This window comes from Scylla paramamosain, chromosome 18, assembly GCF_035594125.1.
Source record: "Scylla paramamosain isolate STU-SP2022 chromosome 18, ASM3559412v1, whole genome shotgun sequence".
Lineage (NCBI taxonomy): Eukaryota > Metazoa > Arthropoda > Malacostraca > Decapoda > Portunidae > Scylla > Scylla paramamosain.
In genome coordinates, this window is record NC_087168.1 from 22,522,150 (window position 1) to 22,529,918 (window position 7,769).

At 42.8% G+C, this 7,769-nt stretch overlaps 1 protein-coding gene across 4 annotated transcripts in view; it reads right to left on the reverse strand.

Annotated features, from left to right (window-relative positions):
- The window catches only part of LOC135109307 (septin-1-like), a 20,122-nt gene extending 13,177 nt beyond the window's left edge, over positions 1–6,945 (reverse strand). The window contains exons 1-2 of one of the 4 annotated variants that reach the window (XM_064020629.1): positions 6,863–6,945; positions 5,993–6,286 (exon numbers count right to left, since the gene is read on the reverse strand). The gene's annotated coding sequence lies outside the window, so the exon portion shown is untranslated. Of the gene's footprint in view, positions 1–3,716; positions 3,869–4,241; positions 4,261–5,992; positions 6,287–6,862 lie in introns of those variants that run through there. The other 3 variants (XM_064020633.1, XM_064020631.1, XM_064020630.1) reach the window with 3 other exon arrangements.
- Positions 6,946–7,769: the final 824 nt, after the last annotated feature.

Sequence of the window (7,769 nt, forward strand, 5' to 3'; positions counted from 1 at the left end):
GAAAAGAAAAAAAGGAAGAAAAAGAAAACAGGAAAAGAGAGAAAAAAACAAGGCCTCCATAAAAAAAAATGTGCACAGGAATCCAAACAGTTTACATTTTCTTGGTCGTTAACACTTATAAAAGATTATTTGTCTTTTTCCATTCTCCCTTCCTTCTTCCTCCTTCACAGGATATTTGTTTTTACCGCCCTTAGAGAGAGAGAGAGAGAGAGAGAGAGAGAGAGAGAGAGAGAGAGAGAGAGAGAGAGAGAGAGAGAGAGAGAGGTCTATAATATGCTCGACGTTACCATTATTATCTATACTATTTTTATTATTATGTGACGTTCTATTGCTATCCTTAGTTAAATTTCACCGATATTATGCCTTTCCTATGTTAGGTCAGCTCATATTTAGGTTACGTTGCGTGAGGCAATGTTAGGTTTAAGTTTAGGTTAGTTTAGTATCGGTTAGGTTAGGTCAAGTATTCTTTCTCCAGTTTACGAAGCCAATCAGACCGTTGACGTTAAGCAAGAAGCATGAGGCGGGTCTGAGGTCCTCGGAATGTGACTGGGAATTCTTTGGGATGAGAGGCAACTGACAGGAGTACATCTCTCTTACGTTTGGAGCGACTTGTGAGTGACGAGTTGTGGCCGTGTCATGGTATTCTGGCAGAAGGGCAACATAATATATTACTGAGGTGATGACTTGATCTTCTCTGGTATGTGTGCCTGCGTGTGTGTGCAGTACTTTCGAAATATGAAGGAAAGCAGACCAGTTTTATTTCATCGTATGAAATGACTTGGAAGAATGCATTTTTCTGAGTCTTCTGTTATCATCATTTTCAGTCTCTACGATTCCCTGGCACTGCAAGACAAAAACTCAGTGATTAAGGGGAGCGTTTCTCTCCCGTCCTGCATCTATTCTTTGCTAGCTGAAGAGAGGCTACAGCGTGAAAGATGAGACACCTAAATGCTGTAATTTAGTTTAGTACGTGGAAGATGACAAATCCAAACTGTCTTCTCCATTAACCAAGCAAGCTAGTAATTTAGTTGGTGCGTGCAATAAAACAATATATTAAGTGACGTTTAGTAAGTTAGACTGCTGCGTGTAAAATCTTTCGTAATGCTAATGGTTGGCGGCGGCCTGATGGTATTTTGTCTCTCGCCGTGGTGACAGTCGCCTTTGATCTACGGAATAACGGGGTGTCTTCTTTGTACAGACTGACCACTGCATGAAGTTCTCTGTCATAATAATATCTTAGTCATGTTTCCTTTCTGACAAGAAAAACTAATGTGTTATTAATGCCGTTACTGTTATTGTTACTGTATAATCGGAAATACCAGTATCAGTATCAGTACTAGTAATAGTAGTAGTAAGTTCCTATTCACCACGTGCACTAAGGAAGGAAACCCAAAGAATCTCCGTCACTTCCTCCTCCCTTACTCCCTTACAAGTATAGTTTCCTCACCGCCCCGCCGTGTTCCCGCAGGCTTGAGGTGCTTACACTGCCTCCCGCACTCCAGCTGCCTCCCTTCACGACCCTCTGACACCCAGCTTCTACCACCAGCGCCCAGGAAAGACAGAGCTAAAAGAGGCACGTATGGGTGGGCGCTGGGCGGAGTGGAGACAGGAACCCAAAGTGAGGAATGTACATGATTTAAGTAATGCGTTAGTGGTGGTGGTGGTGTTCCTACTAACTCTACTGCTGCTGCTACTACTACTACTACTACTACTACTACTACTATTTACCGGAACCTAACAGTAATTTCAGACAATATGGAAAGCGAAAAATTGTAGTGGGCACGTAACAAACAAATAACTCTCTAGGTCTTCTAAGATCAACAGCAAAAAAAACACAAGAGGGAGAAGAAAAATAATGCACGAGTAAGACTTGCACACAGACAAACAGACAGACATACCAGACACAATAGTATGGACCTTGGACGGAGCCTCATTCATAAACGTTTGCAATCTGACGAAGACAACAGAGAGAGAGAGAGAGAGAGAGAGAGAGAGAGAGAGAGAGAGAGAGAGAGAGAGAGAGAGAGAGAGAGATCCGTTTTCATTTGAATTATTGCACTCAACTGAACTCGCTTTAAAATAAAAAAAATAATAATAATTACAAACCAACATTATCTAAACCTACCTAACAGCCTTACCTAGCCTAACGTAACGTAACTGAATCCAGCCTAACATACGTAACTAAATCAAACGTTCACTATATAGATAACCTTCTAACCTTCTTATGAATATTATCACGCAGAGTAATCACCTCCTGACCGACTCTTCGCAATAATGTAAGTAGGGTTAGGAGGTTATTAGAAGAAGAAGAAGAAGAAGAAGAAGAAGAAGAAGAAGAAGAAGAAGAAGAAGAAGAAGAAGAAGAAGAAGGTACTGAGTGACTACGGGACACAAGATGACGAAGATGACTAAGTGAGGCTTCAGAAAAGGTAACTAGGGAGAAGGAAAAGAATGAGATGAGAGGCTGGGGGGAAGGAAGCTGCAGGGAAGTGACAGGAGGGAGGAAGAGGATAAAGGCTGGGAAAGAAAAATAGTAAAGATGAGAGGCTGGGGAGAAGGAAGGTGCAGATGAGAGGCTTGGGAGGAGAAAGAAGCTGGAGGGCGGTGACTGAAGGAGGGAGGATAAGGCAAGGAGGCTGCAGTGTAGTGACGAGGAGGGAGGAGTCTTGCGAAGGACGAGTGGCAGCGGTGACTGGTGAGGTGGGAGTGGCTGTGACGGTTGGTGGCGAGTGTAGCGTCCGAGGAAGCTGTCAGGTCGAGACTTAATGACTCGTGATAGTGTGAGGGAACCTTGGAGGGAACTGAATCTCCTGCGGTGTCAATAAAACTTTCATGTTCCTGATAATTGGTCGTGAAGATGAGCCTTATGACCATGCGTGCTTGACAAGTGATGTTTGTTTATGATGACCAAGTAACCGCTTCAAGTGAGTGTTACTGCTATTATTATCTATTGCGTCGACTTCCTGATGAATAAAGTAGTAGTCAAGTTGTGGCTATTATCATCATTATTTGTTGTGGTTTCTGCGTGACGCCATCCAGACAGCGAAGGTCATGTTACGCTTTTGGTATGTTAGGTCAGGTAAGGTTATGTTAGCAGGGTTGAATTTTGGTTAAATTAGATTAGGTTTGGTGAAGTTCGGTCAGCCTTGTTTGGGTAACAGAATGTAACCTAAATTTAGCTGTGATGACAACTTCATGTGATATCGCTTATTCACAACACCAACAATTATCATTCTTCATCTTTTTATCTTTATTATTATTATTATTATTATTATTATTATTATTATTATTATTACTATTATTATTATTACTACTAATATCATTCCCTGTCCTTGTGTCTGTCCCTCTGTTACGGTCTCTGTTTACATCTGTCCCTGTGATACGATCTCAAACACCAATTATTATTATTATTATTATTTTTACTACTAGTATCATGACTGTCGGTCCTTGTGTGTCTACGTCTGCCTCTGTCTTTCTGTACTTGCCTCTAATACAGTAAAACTAGTGACATAACAAGTATCAACACGACTATCGGTTTCTTGACCCTTTCAATTCCCTGGGTACTCTCTTTCAATTCCCTGGGTACTGGCAAGAGTGGTGGGAAGCAGTAACAAAGATAATAGACACAATAGTCCTCTCTAAACCTCGGGAAGTAATGGGCGTGGTGTTGCCTCAGCTAGTCATAATGGCGATACCAGTGTACACAAAGCCCATACCTTGTTTAGATCACTCCCCGCATCACTGAGACTCGTGTTGACTTCACGCTTGGCTTTGATTATTTTCACAGGGAACACAACGACTCCTCCTCCTGCTGCTGCTGTTGTCCGCTTGTCATTCTCGCGCTCACTCACCCGCCCTCCCAACTAACTGACTAACTAACTCTATCTGCTGCTGCTGCCGACCCGCCTTACTGCTGTCTCCGTAGCTTCGAATGCTTGTGAAGATGTCGAGTTTCGAGCTTGTTAAAAATAATGTTTAGTGGTGTCACTGGTGTGTGTGTGTGTGTGTGTGTGTGTGTGTACATGTTTATTTATTTATTTTTTCAAAGTAATGTAAATCAACTTCAGCTTTAGTATGCACACACACACACACACACACACACACACACACACACACACACACACACAAGATAAAAAAAAGACAAAACACATAATCAAATACCTACATGCAAATTACCAGTGCAATCATAATTATTAACTCATTAACTTATTACTGTGGTTTTGTATTTCATTTCTACTCACGTTTCAAATTAATGTTGAAACCCGAAACGCTGGGAGGTCGGCTGTGCTTGTGCGTGTGTGTGTGCGTTTGTATGTATGTGTGTCTGTGCGTGCGTTCCCTGCTGCATGATAATCCTCGCAACGTTTCCACACACACGTGCATGTTTCGACCCCGGGCTCTCGGTACCAAGATCACGTACCACCTCAACTCCTTCTCTGGTTGGCGCGGGGATTGCCGAGGCGATGACGTAGGAGTTAAGACAGCAAAATGATTCCTCAGCTTCTACCGGGTGAGAGTTACCGCTTCTCTCTATCATTTGCCTTCGATTAAGATTGTAGCGAAAAAAAAATATAAAAAAAACACAACTAGTAAGCACATCTAAATATTTGACAGTGTAATACAAATCCGTGAAACTCAAATCTGGGCGTAAAATAATACCCACACTCACACACACAGACAGACAAGACACACCCATGCAGCTTCTCCCGTCAGTTACCGCCTCTTTCCATTATCTCCTTTCAGCGAGATGGAGCACTAATAGAGACACTCGTTAAGGAAAACACACACTCCCACACGCGAGGCAGACCAAGGAAAACTCCAATCGCAGCCCTGAGCAACGCCTAGACAGCCCCAGACATACCCACACCTACACAAAAGGGATAAAAAACAACACCGGCAACGCGCAGAGGCTCGAGCTGCCCATGCAAGTTCATGATTATCGAGGATGCAACGTTATACACAGTCGCGATTCTTCACTAGCTCTCCCTTTCTTCCCTATTGCATCCTGGCCACCGGAGGGCGTTCAGATGAGTACTGGCGATGTAATACAGTACAAGGGATGTATATTAAAGTTTTCTAGGGACGGTATTATGAGTGTGTGTGTGTGTGTGTGTGTGTGTGTGTGTGTGTGTGTGTGTGTGTGTGTGTGTGTGTGTGTGTGTGTGTGTGTGTAGCTTAACGTATACAGAGCGCACAGCACACAGAGAGAGGTATGGCAAAAGTGCATCGTTGGAATGAGGAAATGAGTTGAAATTATGGACAATGCAGAGAGAGAGAGAGAGAGAGAGAGAGAGAGAGAGAGAGAGAGAGAGAGAGAGAGAGAGAGAGAGAATGCTGTGTTGAGCGATGCCTGAGAGAACAGTGCAGCTCTTTATACTTCTCTTCCTCACCTCTTACCTGCCCTACATACACCTGTCCCCTCTGTCTTTCTCTCTCTCTCTCTCTCTCTCTCTCTCTCTCTCTCTCTCTCTCTCTCTCTCTCTCTCTCTCTCTCTCTCTCTCTCTCTTTTCCATATCAGAAGGCACCGACTGTTTTCAATCTTTCATTATTCAAGAGTTGAATCCGAGCTGTGTGTGTGTGTGTGTGTGTGTGTGTGTGTGTGTGTGTGTGTGTGTGTCCGTTTCACTTTTGAATCGACAATTGTTCATCCTCATATCGCGGGAAGAAGGGAGTCCACATACACACGCACACACACACACACACACACACACACAACTCGCAAACCACTGCATCACCAATCTATCCAATGTAAAATAGCTGACATTGGTATAAATCTTCGCTCACACAAGCATCAAGCAGAACAGAACAGAAGCAGTAGTAGTAGTAGTAGTAGTAGTAGTAGTAGTAGTAGTAGTAGTAGTAGTAGTAGTAGTAGTAGTGGTGGTGGTAGTAGTAGTAGTAGTAGTAGTAGTAGTAGTAGTAGTAGTAATAGTAGTAGTAGCAGTAGCAATAACAATAACACACAGTAGAACAAAACTATTGAACACTCACGATGACAGATGGTAACCCTGGCGCTGGTGAAGATAAGACAAGAGCTGGGTTGTTAGCGGCGAGGATAGCTGGCCAAGCGTCACCGATGGAAGTATTCACTCAATAACACTGTGCACTCAACCTCTGGCCAGCCGTGGGCATCCCAGAGGCACGAGTGATGGCTGTGTGAGTGGTGAGACGCGGGCTGGAGGGTGTGGGAGGCGAGGCGGCGGCGGACTGGTGGTGTGACAGGTGCGGTCCAAAGCGAGACTGAGAGATAGCAAACATCCTGCGGCCTCTGCTCCATCCTGTCCTCTGTAATAACACAACAACAGCCCCATCTCGTCACTCACTCATTAACAGGCTTAATTTGAATGTTACGGTGAATATGACGATGCGTGCTGTAAGGTTTATTTTTTTAGTATTGTTTTAGGTTTTTATTGATTTATTTTATTTTTTTCATTTGTAGTCTCAAGTTACTGGTATAATATGATACACGGGAATGCTTGCTTGTCTTGGAACAATTTATACTGTTGACATTTATTGAATACCTGTGTGAGTCGATGGTTTCTGAGCAGCGTCACTAATGATAATACAAATGTTATAGTGATGATTGATTAATTGATAATAATAATAATAATAATAATAATAATAATAATAATAATAATAACAACAAAAAGAAGAATCATTCACTTTTTACAGATCATGAAAATGTTGCAAGTAGAGGGAAATAATACCATTGCTGTATATGTAATAAATAAATAAATGAAAAGAAATCTTAAAAACGAATATGAACGCAGTTAAGCCAAATATGAATGCCAGAAGCACATGGAAGAGACTTACGTAGAGTATGTGTGAGTAAACATATGTGTAAACTGTGTATTATCTTACATAGGCAAGAGTGACATCCCGCGCCGCGCCCGCCACCCGCACGACTGAGACGAGACCGCAAGATAGCGCCGCGGATGCAAGACTCAGCTGATGCTCCGATGATTCGCTTCTCAAACATTCACGTGCCGCCCACCCGACACGAGGCGCCTTCCCCACGTGTCGCCCCTCACCAGAATCTCCTGCTTATTTCTTACTCTCAGCTACTACTCTCTCATTGAATAACGGGTAGAAAGAGGAGATATGAAGAAAATATTACGGTTATCGTGTTCAAAATGTGAGATGCGTTTATTCGTGGTTCATCTGTTTATTTCTCAACCTTTACTATTGCTCTGGGATAAGGCAGGGCGCTGGATAGAGGCTAGATAGAAAGAAGAGTTATGAGAAAGATATTACGAAAAATGTGTTTAAAATTGCAAGATGTGTTGGTATTTCTTGCTCTTTATCAAATCAGAGAGGCTGGGGGGAATGTAAAATAGACGTTAATGTAACATGTATGAGAGGAATGCTCTGATAAACATTCTCAAATACTGAAGCGTACAAATCACTCTCTCTTTCCGGATAAAAGCTGCTAATAACACTGAAGGCGGAGTCGTGAACTGAGCGTCTGGGTCTCAGCAACCAAGGGAAGACACATATCTCATGGTCTAGTCAGATTGAGGCCAGTGAACAAAAGCTGGGTGATTAGGACGATGACGCTGTATATCGGAATTCCTTGCCCAACACGAGGATGACACGAGGGATTCTTCTTATTAGTAAAGTGTTTGGGGGAAAGAGAGAAAAGTCATGGGCATAATTTAGTGTTAGTGGTGGTTAGTAATTAGCTTATAACGCGCCATAATCAACCTTATGCATCACTCACGCTGGGTTTCCTGCGTCAGCTTCCTCGACCACCACAACACGCCTGACT